This window comes from Euphorbia lathyris, chromosome 5, assembly GCF_963576675.1.
Source record: "Euphorbia lathyris chromosome 5, ddEupLath1.1, whole genome shotgun sequence".
Lineage (NCBI taxonomy): Eukaryota > Viridiplantae > Streptophyta > Magnoliopsida > Malpighiales > Euphorbiaceae > Euphorbia > Euphorbia lathyris.
The window spans coordinates 66,705,246-66,723,084 of NC_088914.1; positions in this window are offsets into that span (position 1 = coordinate 66,705,246).

Below are 17,839 nucleotides of genomic sequence, written 5' to 3' on the forward strand. Positions count from 1 at the left end.
CTCCAAGCATGCGTCCGTGTCATGCCCATTCTTCCTGTGGTATTTGCAATAATTTTTGGGATTTTTCCGGTGTTGGTGTACTCCCCCCCCTTTTGGTTCGGGGTATGAAATGCTCCGCTTGTGCTGGCTGTTCTCAATCCACATTAGCACTTCGCTTTTAGAGGCATTGAGCGGCGTAAATGACTATACAAATGCCGATTTATTCTTAGAGCCCCTTCGCCGACCCCTAGAGGATGAATCCTGGTGCTTGTCTTTCTCCTTATCTCGATGGCGAGATTCGCCTTTGTCCTTCTTGGGCGGAGACAATGATTCTCTGCGGATGTCATCTACCTCCATGAAGTCATTGAATCGTTCAATTAATTCTGCCATATTTCTGGGCTTCTTCTGAATTAAATCTTCCTGCAAGCTTTTACACGTGGTGTTTTTTGCTAGAGCTTCCGCTGCCATGGAGACATCTACATCAATAATTCATATACACAATTTGTTGAAATTGTCTACATATTCTCGAAGGGGTTCATTCGCCTTCTACTTTAATTCAAAAAGCTTCCGTGACTTGACCACTCGAGGGATACATCCGGCGAATTTAGCGCAAAACTCCCTACTCAACTGATCCCAGCTGTCTATCGATCCGGGAGGTAAAGATTGGAACCAATCATAAGCGGGGCCTCCTAGTGTGGTGATAAACATCCGGCATAATACCACCTCACCTGCACGGTTAAGGCTGAGCAACATTCGGTACTTTCTGGCATGGGCCTCGGGGTTATCTGCACCCATGTACACCGGGATATTAGGTATTTTGAAATGCCTGTCCGTTTCCTCAGCTTCGATCCATGCCGTAAAGGGCGAATCACGATTGGCGAATGGGTTATGTCTGGCATTCTCTTTATTTATGCGGAGCACCGCAGCTCTAATGTGATCGTCAAAATTTTTCGGACTCACCCTGGGGCGTCCCCTACGTGGTGATCTACTCAGAGAAGATGAGGAGCTAGAGCCGGACGACGGATCTGATGGCGAACGCCCACCTCCACCACCAAGTCCCCCAGGAGGAGCTTGTCCATCATCACCTCCGTGGTCTCCTAGAAGAGCGTGTCTATCCTCTCCCTGGTTTGGCGGGGGTGGTGGTCTATCCGGACGTGGTGTCTCTACTGGCCTCTTGCTCTATCTACGACCGGAGGATGGGGGTGATCTACCCCGACGGGAAGATCTTTGTCTTGGGGGCGAAGGTGATTTTGATCGCCTTATTTTCCCCTTTCTCCGCTTTTTGTGTCTTCGACCTTCTGATCCGCCTTTTGGGAGACTCGACCGCGGGCGACTTGGAACACCTGATCCGCCCAGAATCATCCCATGGCTTGCTGACCTCTCTGGAAGAGTTTGGTTATTCCTTCGACTCCCCTCCGCTCCATCAGAAAATAATTGCCGATTGAGTGGCGGGTTATTACCTGCTACGGTAGTAGTCACCATGGAATCAGTGGGTTGAGTCTGGAAGAATGAAGAATTATGGGCGTTTGATCCTATAGCTGCCTGTGGCCATTGAGATGATGTAGGATTTGTACGCTGAAGCTCTGGAACTATCATGAACGACCTTAGGCGACTCTCCATTTCAGGGCCAAACGCTCTTCCTATAGATCCCGCACATGTTTCGATGAATGTATCCGGCAACATACTCCTTCCATCATGCGGCACATGAGTGCTCATATCAACGCGTCCAGCGCTAGTTACAGGTTTGCTTGATGGTGTTACCAACGGTGTTTCAATCCCTGAGGTGGGATTTTGCTCTTCACTCGTCATGTGTTTAAAATACGAATATAAACCCTTGTTTGGTTAGGGTTCCACCTTCACCGCACCAATTGATGACTTGTGGAGAATTTTCGATCAGCTTCCGTCCCTATGGGGGGCGTCGTTGGGTTCGACGGGGGGAAGCTCCGATGCCAAAGTCAGTATAAAGTTTAAAAGAGTAAACTGAATTAACAAAGTAGGGTTTCTAGGATTGTGTGAATGTGTACCTTGATAGCTTGAGGTGCAAGCTATATATAGTCATGAAGTTGTAACCTTTAGTAACTAGAAAGTCTCCATTAAGGCTTCATTAATGGCGGTTACTGGTTTCCTTTAAGTATGCCCGTTAGCTTATTAATAGCTCATTAATGGTCTTTATTGTGAGATCGGCTCAGCTGTTCCGCTGGCGGATTGAGAGGCTATGGTGGATCGCCACATAGACATGACTGCGGATCTCTTGTGGCGAAGTCTTGGTGATCCGCCTGTCAGATCTCCTTTCTTGATACGCCATCACATCTCGGTATTAGGTGATCAATACGTGGCCGTTCTAGGCGAATATCTCCTTTGATCCTTTGGATAATATTCCATTGTTATCAAAGTGAGACAAAGTTTGGCGCAAAAACCCTTATGAGGTGATGCAGGTAGTGTTAAGTTATAATACGTAATAAACAATATTTCAAATTATACATAAATAATATATTACTCCTCCAAAAATGGTTATGAATAAGCCGGTCAACTTCGTTAAGTTCTTTAGCCCGTGATTCCTTTTTAAAGGCGATACTAATTCTAATTGATTCAGAAACTATGGTCTGTAAGTGTCGTGACTTGCAAATAACTACGATTTTCGGTAGGGGTGGTAACGTGAAGAGGATTATCTGAAAACCGCCGGTATCCGAACCGATGGTTACAGGAATAGGGAATAACCGTAAAAGGTGAGGATGAGGATGGAGACGGGGGACAATTTTTCCCCAAAACCTAAATGGGGATTAGCGGTGGCAATGGGGCGGGAGAAAACCGAAAACCGTGGGGATCCAAACCGACGGAACCGGAAAAACCCCAAAATTTTTGGGTGTGGGGATGGGCGCGGGGGAAATTTTAGCCTCGAACATTAAAATTGGGTGGGTGTTACTTCGAACCGCGGGGATTCGCAAACCGCCCCCAAGAAACCGACCGTAAAATCTCTGCAAAATCCCCAAACAATAAAATAATATAATATATATATATATATATATATATAAGATAATTAGTATTTAATTATGATTAAAAAAATAATCAGTAATATTGTGATAAGTTAACTAATATTATTATCTACATCTACAACAATTTAATTTAGTTTAAATTATTAAAAAACTCAGTGCTTTAATTAAAAAAACTTATCTATCTATTATATTCTATTGTTTTTTTTCTATCTATGATATATGTTTAAGTTACTAGTATAAACCAGTACCAACTAGTTTACAATTGGTTTATACTAGCTGTTATTGGTATGAATCGACTTCCACCCACCACGATAGCTATAAATCAATCCCCAAATTGATGTTCAAGGTCGTGTCTCTCCAATAATATCAATCTCTCAAGCTCCAAAAGGCAAAGGAGATGCTAGACCAAGGTGGAAAGTGAGACAAATCTACATAAATCTAACATTTGTGAAACTTCTTTACTAACTTAATGCAGTCAAATTGCATAGTTAGCCAGAAATAGCCTTATCTAATGATCTTCCTGGCAAGGGTCATCCGTTCATAAAGGGTCCACATTATCTAGAGTGCACATCGCTCGTTACAATTTGAGTTTCTTCTTATTTTAAGAACCGGAGGAGATAACTACTGGTATAGGAAGACTAGTCATACAATAAAAGCATCTCCAATGGATAATGCTTAGCGAGGTGAAGGGTGTTTGGAATAGTGTCATAGATTTTAGAGACAATGTTGTCTTGTTTTTTTATGGCAATTTTGCCACTTTTTAGCAATATTGTCATCTCTCTTTTTCAAGAAAAAAAAAATACAACTTTAAAAATTAAAATAATGATTTGTGGAATTATAGTGGCAACTTTTGGAGTTGCTTAACATTGAAGCATTTTTTAAAATAATTTGATAAAAGTAATGTAGATGAGAGAGAAAATAAAATATTATATTTATAAATAATATATTAAGTTTTGATAATTTTTAAAATTGCTTGCAGTGGAGATGATGTAACATAGATGATGGTGACTTTATAGTTATATATGATGTATCTATGTAAACTCTAATTATGCAACATTCTCATGTACATTCTCGTGCTACATTGTTACATTATGAAGACTTTGTTGGTCCCTTAGTTTCGTGAGAACTAGTTCCAGAGGGGAGGGAGGTTAATGGAACTATTAAGGATTTAAAAAATTCTTTAGGTTCTTAAACGTTTCTCACATCACACTGCACAGATCAGAGTGCAGATGTTTAGAGTCCAGAGACAGTCTTAGTTAACGTGTAACTAAGATTGCTTCTGTCCTTGATTCAGAGAGCAACACTTAGAGGACTTCTGAATGTTACACGTTAGAAATAATACTCTGGTTGGATTAGCAATTTCAAAATAATGAGCAGGCAAATATACGGAGTATGAGTTAGAAAATGACACTCAGCAGATTTATCCTGGTTCGGCCTCCTGCCTACATCTAGTCCCCAAAATTCGTCTTCCGAGCTTTAATCCACTACTGAGCTCTTTCTGTTAGAGCATAAACCCTTACAATAGTTGTTGAGCCAATTACAGAGTACCTTCCTCTATAATTCTACACTCCGACTAACTATTTACATCTGTTTGCTAAATACCGAACAAACAGAGCTTCCGAACTATTCTAGAGAATTGATGATTTTGTTCTAATTCTAAGAACACATTGAATGAACTAAAAGAAAAGATTGCACAAGAAATGTGGAAGTGTTTGTGTAAAGCAGTTCTTACTTTGCACTTTGAAACTTTGAGAGATAGTTGCCTAAAGCTTTTTACTTGAAGATCGTTCTTTTTCTCTTGTATGTGTATGTCTTCAAGGTTGCAAGTGAGAAGCTATTTATAGTTGACACTTGAGGAGAGGTTATTTCGAATTTCAAAATAACCGTTGAGAGGGAAAGTGTGTAGTTGTCGTTCTTATTTTCCAGAGGCCAGAGCCTTTAGCCAATCATCTTGTTTCTTGTGTTCGTTGATTTGTCTGTTGCGCTGTTGATCAGAGTTGGCCGGAGTCTGTCTTCTTTCTCTAACCAAATCAAGTAAAGTTTTCAGGTTGACTAGGGGACAGGCCGTCTGTGGTTCTGAAGCTTTCTTTACCAGGTATGAGTAGTTGGCCGATGTGAGTAGGTCAACTCTGTCTCTGTTGATCGTCTGTTGATCTTGTCAAGCGTGGCTTGATTCTTATCTTTCGGAACACTTTTGACTCATAGTTGGTTAGAGATCTTCTGGATCCTTCTATGATTAAGGCTTAGCTTATTGATTCGTAAGCCTTCTTGGTGATGGGCTTTGTTTAAGCCTTACAGTCCAAGTCAAATATCTTTGAACTATTTCTTAAAATTAACCAAACACTTAAATAAATACATTAGTATAAATAAATCATTTTTATCTTTTTATGTGTTTATTACTTATGGAGATATTATATTAATATTTTTATCATAATCAAAATGTGGAAATTGTGTTTCAACAGACTTTACTAATTCAAGTATCAAAGTATATACGTGAGCCTGAGCTGATTAATAGTAAAAACAACACACATTGTATTTGACCATACCAACTCTAATTTTCCTCATCATTCTGTTTAACTTTTATCTTCTTTTCTTTTTAATTACACAAAAGAAAAGAAAAGAAAGGTTTTGTACTTTTAAAGGATCCAAAGCAGCATTTTTTTATGGATCAATGCACTTAAAAAATGATTAGTTGGTTCACTCTAATACATTATTTGTTTCATCATAATTATATACACATGTTTCATTAAGTAATGCGTCTACATTTTTATTTTCTAAATTTAATTACTATGATTTTGCATTAAGTTATTTTATAGGGATAAGGAAAAACAATAACTCTTTGTAATTGTTTTTTCAGGACCCGTTTGATTTATCTATTATTTGATGTTGTTGTTTGATGTTTATTGTTATTAGACCTGGCTATGGGTCGGACTGGGCCGAGCCAGGCGGGCTTTTCTATAAATGTCCTCAGTCCAAGCCCAGTCCAGCCCACTAGTAATTTAAGTGGGCTCAGGTCGGGCTGGGCTCAGGCTTAAAAATCAAATCCCAAGCACATCCCATATAAATCCACCAAAACATATATATATAATTTTTTTAATTATAAAAAATAAAATTTAATACTTAAGAACAAATATTTAATATATAAATCTATAAATATGTAAATATTAATAAGCAGACCGGGCTGGGTCGGCCCGCACTATTTGTATTAATCCCCAAGCCCGCCCAAAAAATAGGCGGGCTTTAGCGGGCCTAGGCCGGGCTGGGCCTAACATCAATTAGCATTATCCAAGCTTGGCCCAAGGGACACGGGCCTGGGCGGCCGGGCGGGTATCCGGACCCGTGGACAGGTCTAAAAGCATGGATTCTCTACTTTTGTAGAAAACTACTTTACATGTATAAAATCAAAACAGGATGTTCCTAACCAAATACCTAAAATTCTCATATTAATGTAAACATGAGTAGAAAAATAAATAAATAGACACTCTTTTTTTAATATGAAAGACGGCTCGAAGCTCTTTGTCTTATGAACAATGTTCTTTTTAGTAGTCTTATAATCAGAAACCTCCTCAACTTGTGACTTCTTATGATCCATAGCAAGCAAACAAAAGACTATGTAGATGATGTAGATTAAATCGATCTGAGAGTTTTAATCGTAAACTCACAAAGATTATAAACTTCTCTAGCTAAACTAGAAGGTTGAATAAACCCAAAAGGATGATATCCTTGCTCCAATGGAAGCTTCAAATTCAATATTCATCAAAGTTAGGAAGCATTACAAAATAAAGAGAATATATACTCCTCCCAAATAAAAGACAAAGACTAAAAGGCCCCCCCCAGGGTTACCAACAACTAAGGAACCATATGGGTAAGGTAGGAATTACATAAAGATAGATAATAGGGTAATTAAGTTAAATGGCAAAGTGGTAAATAGTTGAGCGGCAAAACAGTAAATAGAAGGTGGCAGATATTGTTCCTAACAAGAAGAACTTGGGGAGGAAGTATTCCTCTACCTAGGTACGTCCCGTGTGATCCTTTTTACGCCCCGCGTAGTTGAGTCTCTGGGCTTAATGGCTCTCGTTGGGCATTCATACGCGTGGCGTCCCCGGCAGTACGCCCCGCGTTCTTTACCTCCTGGACGCAACTCTCCTCGAAATCCTCTTCCACGCTCCGCGCCTCATAAGGTACGCCCCGCGTATATGATCCGCTGGGCTGTTTCCCCGATAGTGGATTCTTCACGCTCCGTGCCCCCTTACGTGCGCCCCGCGTACTCGGCTTCTCGTGCTTGATTTCGTCTTCCTCGGTTAATTCTCTCCGGGTCTCGTTTTTAGGTTCTGGGTCCACATCCGGAGGACGGATGCCCTCATCATACTTTCCTTCTTTAAAAGAGTTGGACCCCAACTCAATGATAGAACAAGGATGACTCATTCCCAAGGTTGATGTTCCGCTCACCCCATTAGCAATACTCTTCTCTTGGCTCGGGTTACCCGTTACTAGCAATCCGACGGGCTGCCCAACGCTTGCATCTTCTAGCGGCGTTGGTTCTCGGCTAGGGCACACAATCAAGGCGGCTCTCTTTTCTCCCTTGGTAGAACCCGTCAACGGTGTGAGAATGTACTTGGCCCCATCTTTGAATATGGTGTACGTGTTGTCCCTTCCCGTATGTGAGGCATCACGATCGAATTGCCAAGGTCTCCCAAGGAGCAAGTGATACGCATCCATCTCAACCACATCACACATAACCTCATCGTGGTAGGCCCCAATAGAGATTGGAACCTTGCACCGGTGAGTGACATTAAGCTTCTCCCCCTCTTTAATCCAACCCACTCAATACGGATTCGGATGTGGCTCAGGCACTAAGCCAAATTTTCTCAAAGCGGCTTTGCTAAGGATGTTCTCTTGACTTCCACCATCAACAATCAACTCACATTTCAATCTGTGGATTAGACCTCTAGTCCTAAACAATTGGTGCCTCGGGTTATGTTCTTGTTCTACCGTCATAAGAACTCTCTTCACTACATGGACTCCCCGGTCATCTCCGGATGATCCGCTATCCACGGGCTCACAATACACCCCATCGTTTCCTTCATACTCATCATCCTCGTACCTCTCAACCATATTAGCGCTCCTCCTCTTTGGACAATCATTCGAGTGGTGGCCCGGTTCGTTGCATCGGAAGCACTTAAACAGAGCTGGTTTGGTGTACGGATTGTTGCCCTTAGGAGGGGCGACTGTCCTAAAGGGTCTCACATCTCCGCTAGGTGATTTTCCCCCACTCAAGACTTTAGTTCCACTTGAACTAGCGCCACCTTTTTCCTTGTCCACCCATTTGGACTCTTCTCCCTCCTCACATGCTTCCTCAATCCTCGGCCTCTGGTACCCGTCACATGCTCTAACATTCAATTGAGACTCGACCTTCAAAGCTAGATTCCTTGCGTCTTGAATCAGGATTACCATTTGTGTCCCAATTCTGTCTTGACTGTTATACCGTAGCCCCTCTAGATACCTTGAAGTCTTTTGGCTTTCGGTTTTCGACAAGTTAGCCCTTGCCGAAAGCCTTAAGAACTCCGAAGTATAGTCGTGCACGCTCCTAGCCCCTTGTGAGCAATTCCGGTAGGAGCTCTAGATATAATGCTCATAGTCGGGTGGCAAAAACCGTTCTCTCATCATCGATTTCATCCTCCACCAAGACCTAATCGGTTCCCTTCCTCCCCTTCTCCTCTCTTCCTTCACATTGTCCCACCATACCGAGGCTCCCCCTTTCATTCTATAGGCGACTAACCGAACTCTCCTATCTTCCGGTATGCCCACATAGTCGAAGAACCTCTCCACCTCAAGCAACCAATCAAGGAACCCATCAATGTCGAGTTCTCCTCCAAACGAGGGTAAGTCCACTTTCAACTTGAAGGCATCGTCCCTCTCAAAATTCCCTCCATTCGTCATTCTTACATTCGGCTTGCCTCTATACCCGCCTCTTTCATTACCCCGACCCCCATACGGATCATTCAAATCGAAATGTTCCCTCTCATAACCACCTACAACATCATTATGCACAACATCCATATTTCCGGCACGCACATACACGGGTCTAACAACATCATTCACATGCATCTCATTCCTATGCCTATCATTCAAAGCATCATCATCCATTCTAATCCCCATATTTTTAGCAATCCTAGGCATCTCAAAATCATCAAATAGATCTCCATCGCTATCACTATCAACATTTCGAATGTTCACGGGATTAGTTCGTCTTACCTCTTGAACCCGATGGCCCATTGGTTGTGGTGCATGATTTCTTCTAGGGGGTGGTGTTGGTGGTCGTTCTTGTTGGTGGCGGATTTTCTCCTCATGTCGCTGGTGAGGTTCTCCGGTGAGGAGAGCTTGATTGTTTCGACCCTCAAGCTTTAGCCCTTCAATGGCGAGAAGGATATCTCGGGTACTCGTGGCATATTTCTCATCCAACGCCCTTAGAGATTCCGTTAGATGCTCCACCTTGACATCTAACGCATCTACTCGTTGCTCCATGGATCCGGTGGCTTCGTTTGTGATACGTGGTTGAACCATTTCCGAGAAGAATTCTTCGAGAAGGAAAATGACTCGGCTCTGATACCAACTAATGTAGATTAAATCGATCTGAGAGTTTTAATCGTAAACTCACAAAGATTACAAACTTCTCTAGCTAAACTAGAAGGTTGAATAAACCCAAAAGGATGATATCCTTGCTCCAATGGAGGCTTCAAATTCAATATTCATCAAAGTTAGGAAACATTACAAAATAAGGAGAATATATACTCCTCCCAAATAAAAGACAAAGACTAAAAGGCCCCCCTAGGGTTACCAACAACTAAGGAACCATAGGGGTAAGGTAGGAATTACATAAAGATAGATAATAGTGTAATTAAGTTAAATGGCAAAGTGGTAAATAGTTGAGTGGCAAAATAGTAAATAGAATGTGGCAAATATTGTTCCTAACAAGAAGAACTTGGGGAGGAAGTATTCCTCAACCCAGGTACGCCCCGCGTGACCCTTTTTACACCCCACGTGGTTGAGTCTCTGGGCTTAGTGGCTCTCGTTGGGCATTCATACGCGTGGCGTCCCCGGCAGTATGCCCCGCGTTCTTTACCTCCTGGACGGAACTCTCCTCGAAATCCTGTTCCACGCTCCGCGCCTCAGAGGGTACACCCCGCGTATACGATCCGCTGGGCTGTTTCCCCAATAGTGGATTCTTCACGCTCCGCGCCCCCTTACGTGCACCCCGCGTACTCGGGCTTCTCATACTTGATTTCGTCTTCGTCGGTTAATTCTCTCCGGGTCTCGTCTTTAGGTTCCGGGTCCACCTCCGGAGGACGGATGCCCTCATCAGTAGAAAGGAAGAATATAAATGGACTTATTGAAGAAAATAAATAGGTCGGAGCTTGAAAGTGATAGAAAAAGTTCGTAACAAACTCAAAAACACTTTTATTGGAGGAGAGAAGTGTAAACGGTGAAGAAGAAGAAGAAACAGTAGAGATAGGCTCAATAAATGCCCACAAGAGAAGACTTCTCCTAAAAGAAGACTTACAACAAAAGAAAGATTCACAATATAGATAGGACTCCTCGAAGAGAAGAGTTCGCCAGAAACCTTGTAAATTCGCAGGTATGACCTTATTATTGGTACTTTAATATTACTATCTCACAAACAGTTCACTTTTTCCAATCCTTCCAACACTTACTGACTTAAGCATCGGAACGGATTCGCCAGACTTCGATCTCTCTCTGACCTCTTGTTCTATCTTGCAGGTATATCACTGAAAAGTTCGGCAGGAAATTCAGATATATATAGCTACAAATTCAGATACCCATATATATATACAAAAGCCAATTTATGAACCACAAGGTAATGCCAAAACGTGGTTAAAAAATAAAAACACTTGTACATTACTTAAACTTGTTCTATATATATAATTTCGTAATTGAAAAAAAGAGCAGCCGTTTTTGTTATTGTGATATTTAGTGTCATTAATTATGAAAGAAGATTGTAGTTGTCACAAAAATAAAGTTTATAGTATCTCCCATTAATTCAGGAGAAGTGTAATTTATAAGAGCTTATACTCACCATGTTTTTTCTTAACTTTTGTGTTCTTTAGTGAAAAGTAAGTATCAAAATGAAAAAAAAATGTGGGTAAAAAGACATAGGATAGCAATAAATTTGAATTTGTAATTTATGCAAGTAAAGAACAAAATAATAACATATGCAAAAGAATTTAATGATAATATCAATTTTATATCATTTTTCATATAGTTGGGAGCAAACTATATCATTATTCACACTCTTAGATTGTTTTCCTTATTTTAGCTATCTATACTGGTTGTTTCGATTTTTCCGAATAGTTTTTAGTGTTTCACTCCAAATCGCAAGACATATTGAGTTTAGTTAACAAGTTTTAATTTTTCTAATAGAAACAATAGTGTTTTGGAACTTTTTATGAAAAACTGATTTTTTGAATTTTTCACTATATTTATTTAATTTTAATAAAATTATCTTTTTTATTTTTACACGACATGTTTTTTCTAATATTATTCTCATCTCAACAATATTATTGTTGAAACGACAAGGTTTTGATCTGTTAAATAAATTATTGCTTTTAATTTTTTTAGTTATTTAGGTTATTTTTTATTAATTTGTGCATTATATTTTTTATTTTTATAATTTATTTATTGATTAATTTAAAACATATCCATATTAGACATTTTACATATTAACATCAACAATTCATCATAATTTTACCAAACACTAATAATTAATTAGCTAACAATAAATAACTAACAACAAGGTAAATAGCTAATATAAATAAAAACAACAATAACTATCGACTAACAACTAACAACTGAAACAAATAGAATGTTATACTCTTTATATTTTAAAAATAAAAGTAAATGAGTTATTATCATTAGAATTTCAATTAGGAAAACAAAGCAATTTTTGCGTATGCTTGGAAATTTTTATTAATTTATTAATTTTGTACTTTTTTTTTTATAAAAACTGAGACGATACAGTAGCAATGATTCTGGAATTCTAACTAGGTTGGCACCCCGAGAGCACGCACTGAAAACCTGATATTATTAAAAATAAAATAAAATAATGTAACACATGGAAGAAACGGAAAAACAAAGTAACAAAATAAAATAACCAAAAAAAGCAAAAAACAAATAAATCAGCGAAATCTAAAGTGACCAACATTACGGATATCATCAAAAAGCAGTGAGTGACAAAACTGCGGAGCCGAATGCCACCACGTAATGCCGGAGGAGGAGGAGACGCCGAAGCGGGCTAAAGCATCAGCAACCCGATTACCTTCTCTGTATATATGGGTAATCATGACGGACATCTGCGAGCACTGTTGTAGATATTTCAACCAGTCTTGATGGACGGACAAAGGAACGTTGGTAGAATGTGACATTAATTTATTGACCACTAACAAAGAGTCTGATTCAATCCAAAACTTGTGCCAGTTCTTCTCCCAAGCTAGGTTAACTACAAAAATTACCGCCTTCAGCTCAGCAATATAAGCATAAGAGGAAGCAATATTTAAATAATTTTATTTAATATTTAAATAATTAAATTTTATTAAGCACGTTTTTTTATGTGTAAATTTAGTGTAGTTAAAATTATCAAGAAATCAAGTGAATAAAAAACCTAACTGGTAGTTAAGCGAGTTAAGCTCCTAGTTTTTAGTAGGGTTAATTACAAGTAGATGCTTCATATTTGTAGATGGGTACCTGTGATATTTTTTTTGTTACAAATGCAACAATGTGGTTTGTAAAATTTTATATTTTGTTACTTTACCAAATTTAGCCGATAACGACCTCAAAATGAAAAATTTCAAGAGTTAAATGATATTTTGAACAACCTTAATTCTTCAATTTTTTAGGTTTGAGGTCATTCATATGTTGTATTTTATGAGAGAGAAAATTAATGTTTAGAGAGAGAAAACTCTAAAAATGATAATTATGAAAAATAAAAAATACGAGTCCATAGTAAATATGATACTAAACAACTTTAATTCTTGAAAATTTTGATTTTGAGGTCGTTATCGACCAATTTTGGTAAAGTAAAAAATACAAAAATTTGCAAACCATAAGGTTGCGTTTGTAATAAAAAAAAATACCTCATGTACTTATCTGTAAATTCGTGTAACCATAGGACATCTACTTGTTATTAACCCTTTTATTGTTATATGTGACACACATTCATACATGAATGCGTTTTAGGCTTGAAGTGTGTACAATAAATACAATCTTACCACATATTGAAATTTCACGAATTAATATGATTATCAAGATTCGAACTCTCAATCAGTTGGTTTATGAGATCCTGATACTATGTCATAAACCAATTGAACTTAAAGGGATTATCCCATAATAATCCAAAAACGAATATGAGTTTAAAGCTTACATCTTGTAGAGAAGGAACCTTTGGAGAAGACTGCAGCGGAAGAATAGATCACCATAATCTTGTATTACTGGCCACAAATCACTCTCATCGAGGTTAATCAGTAGATGAAAATGATAAGTCCACAAACTAAGAGCGGTTGGCTGAGATAAAGAGAAAGGGTGGCGTATATAGGGAGTCAAAAGGAGGTAGTTGGTTTGTCTTTCTTAGACTGGATATCTAGCTTGTGAGAGTAGCATTTTAGCTGGTTTAAGCTATCTATTTATAGTTTAAAGATTAGGAAAACCCCTAACCCTAATTCTTCATCTCTTTAGATGGATCTGGCTCATGACTATTAAGGGCGTGCTCATTACACATTACACTTAGAGGGGGAAGGAGGATATGAAATTACAAAAACTTCAAGGAGAGGAACTCAAACTTTATTTGTCCAATGGCCTGAATAATTCACTCGCACGTAATGGAAAAAATTCCAAGTCTCACCTCAATCTCATCCATACTTTGCAAATAGTTTATTCGATCGACATACTATTGATACCTTTAGTGATATACACTCGTTGGGTATATATAGTTGCTCGATGTGCATATATCAAACCTAAAACTATACACTTGTTGGAGATATATAGCCATTGATTTGAACATGGATGTCCCTAGTGTATGTCTTATCCCAAATTCCATGTCACATCCATTGTAATAACTTTGATGTTTATAGTTTTCTATTTTTCAAAAATATCCACACATGGATAAGTGTTCAGATAGTGAAACACAGAAACTCTGAAGATCTGAGCTCGTAGATATTTTCCCACCTAATATATAGTTTTTTTTATCATAATCTAATTTGCTTATCTGGTCGGGTTCTTTTCGGTCTATCATATCAACCTAGAGATTATCCTTCCAAGGTAGCCACATCAAATTATACTTCCAAAATAAGTTAAAGGTCCTAAAAATAAGTGATGTTGATAAGACATAGTTTCATAGTCTAAGCCTCACACCAAGAAATGGCGAGATTGTCTCTTTTCCATCTTGTGCTCACGAAGCACACATGGTATGAAAGTTTGTGTAATGATGTTTAATCCTTTCTTCAAAAGAAGAACATGTCACTCTTTGTAACACCATATGGAAGCATATGTTCAGATATGCCAAAACTTATAATTTAGTCTACTACACTTAGAGACTACTTCCGACTATAAAGGCAAACAACTTTAAGTTCTCTTTGACTTGACATTCAAATTACACTTAATCATTTGCATATACATGTAGTGTATGTTACCATCTTAAACCTGTAATGAAACTTCTTACAAGGCATCTTATGTTATTTAACACACTCTCGAATTGTTTAAAAACAGCCTCATCCTTATCTTTTTCACCATGTGAAAAAATAAGGGTAAACACTCATTTGAGTGAGCTAACTTTTTTTGCGTGTAATTAGGTCCCTAACAAAGTGGTAATTAATTTCTATATGCTTTGTCTTGCTATGGTATCTCTGATATTATATTGACTATCACTATTAAGTTCAACTAGAGTATTAGAGGTAGTAACATTCAGATGATTTCAAAATTTGTTTAACCATACTGCCTCTTGAACTACTGATGAGTACGATACATACTCGACTTCCATTGTGGGCAATGCTACACACATATGCTTTTTGATACTCCATGATATATAGAACCATTCCATAGCAAGAATATGTAGCCTAACATGAACTTTCTTTCTGTTGGTCCCGTGTGATTAGTTCCAAGGGGGGGTTAGGAACTAATGTAACTTTTTCATTTAACAATGCTGACTTAATCAATTCTGTAAATTACTTAACTCAGTTTTAGTCAGCACGGCCGAGAGAGATGTAAGACAGTTTTAGTCAGAGGATGACTAGAACCGTTTTACTTGCGAGTTGGGAACTAACACTTAGGCCAGCTTCCAACTCAGTACTCTGATTACTCAGTGTCAGCTTATACAATTTATATCCTGAGTAATTTAAGCAACCAACACATACATATATATATTGAGAGAGAGTTAGAAATTACTCAGCAGACTTATCCTGGTTCGGCCTCACCGCCTACGTCCAATCCCCAGAATCCTTCCGGGCTTTTTCAATCCAATACTGAGCTCTTTAAAGGTAGAGCACAAACCGTTTACAAGGCAGTTGAATATGCAAGAGTACCTTCCTCTATTCGTCTACTCAACTCCTACTGAGCGCTATAACCAAACACTCAAATTTTCTCTACCGCTGAGTACTTAAAACCGAGTACTCATCACAACTCTCTCAACTTTTACAATTGATACAAATCTGTTCTTTCTAGATGAAGAACACTTTAGATGAATACAAATTCGATCTAGCTTTTACACAAAGATAGAAATTTGGTGTAAGATTTTCTTTTCTTGTTTGAATGTGCTTTGTATGTATGCTCTTTTTCTTTTTGTACTTCGGCAAAGGATCCAAGTGAAGCACTTATCCTTTTATAGTGAATTCCTGATGTGGCAATCATTTGAATCTGGAAGTATCCGTTGAATTCAAACGGCTCCTTGCGTCATTCACTGGTCAGCATACAGGTGTAGCAGGCCAATCCTGTCTTCTGAAATTAGCAGGCGTCGGACTTGTCTTCTTCTGCTGGGTTCGTCTTTTAGCGCCAGTTTCGTCTTTTAGCTAACGGCCAGTTGACCCATGCGTCTCGAAACTGTCTCCGTGCATAATTCCAAAGTTTCTGTATTGGTGCAGACAGTTGTCAGATCTTGTCTTTTTGCAAACGAATCATTCGCGCTGTCCTGACGAGCACTCAGCTTAATTTTATTGACGTTGCCTTTGTTCTTTGTCTCTGGCGAGGCTGAGTCATATTCCACTCAGCTTTTTCAGTCAGCTTCGTCTTCAAGCTTTAGTTTAGAAGAAGACTTCTCTTCTTTGATGCTGAGTTGTGTTCCACTCAGCTTCATCTTTCTTGTTAGTTCTGAAGATGACTTTTCTTCTATTGTACTCAGTTCTTTTCTACTCAGCTTCTGTGCCTTATGCTGACTTCATTCTGTCATACTTTTTATTTCTGTTCACTTATAATTATACTCAACATTGAACAAACACATTAGTACAATTAAATCAAAGCACTTAAATTTAATTGCCCCTTAATCATGGATTAACTTTAAATAATTTTGTCAAATCAAAATCATGTGGAAAGGTGTTTCAACACTTTCATCTAAGTCTCATGCCCAATTAACATTTGTATATCCTCCGAGATTGAGATATTTTCCTTGATAACACAGAGAATAATTCAGAGTTGCTTTAAGATACCTTAAAATTATTCTAACAGCTGCCCTAGGTGTTAGTCCTAGGTTGGACTAATATCTACTCACCATCCAAACATCGTGACAAATATCTGGTATTGTACACAACATAACATACATCAAACTACCAACGACACTAGCATAGGAAATATGTTTTATATGTTCCATCTCTTCTTGTGTTTGGGGACACATAATTTTACTAAGGGTGGTGTCCTCTATCATCATGCTATCTATGGGTTTGCTACCGCACATATTGAATCCATCGAGAACCTTATTGTCATAGGTCTATCGAGACAAAGCCAATAATTTCTTCGAATCTTAACTCCAAGAATGTATGTGGCTTCACCTATATATTTCATCTTAAAACTTGAATTGAGCCAAGCTTTGATCTGGTTTACAAATTCAATGTCACTTCTTGCTATCACGATGTCATCAACATATAATGACATAATGACAAAATTTCTACTGAGCATTTGGTGTAGACATAATGGTCTTCTTCAAGTAGATTAAAGTCATTCGAGATCATCTAATTATAAAATCGAATGTACATTGTCTAGAAGATTGTTTGAGGTCATAAATTGATTTGTTCAATTTGCAAACCTTTTGTTCATAACTAGGTACGATGAAATCTATGTTGAAACACAATTTTTCGAAGAGTTTTTTTATTCTGACAAAAATAATTTAATCAGAACACCAAAATTAGTTAATCAAGAATTCTAAATTTAAATATGATTTGTTACCACTAATATTCTTGTTGTCTGATTTGAGACAAAAATAAATGCAAGTAAAGAAGAAAAAGAAATGGGCTTATAAAACAAGGAAAGACCCCCAAAGACTTATCTTAAAAGCCTTATCCAGAGGCTCTTGTGATTTCAGAAGCCCAGAAGCAAAACAAAAAGATGACAATTAACAAAGGACTATGCATGTTCCCAAGACTGACAAGAAGTACAATGCTATAGAAACCATGTCCCCTCAACGTACCTCTATCACAACCGTAGACGAAAAGGTTGCAGAAAACCATGGCTCAAGACAGAAGAGCCTCTATACATGCGATATAACTTTTCGCCTAAAGGATAAAGGACGTCAGAAGCTGATGTGACAGGCTCCATCCTCTCAAAACGGCTATTTCAAATTTAAATGGATCTCTTGCTAGCCTCTCCTATAAATACCA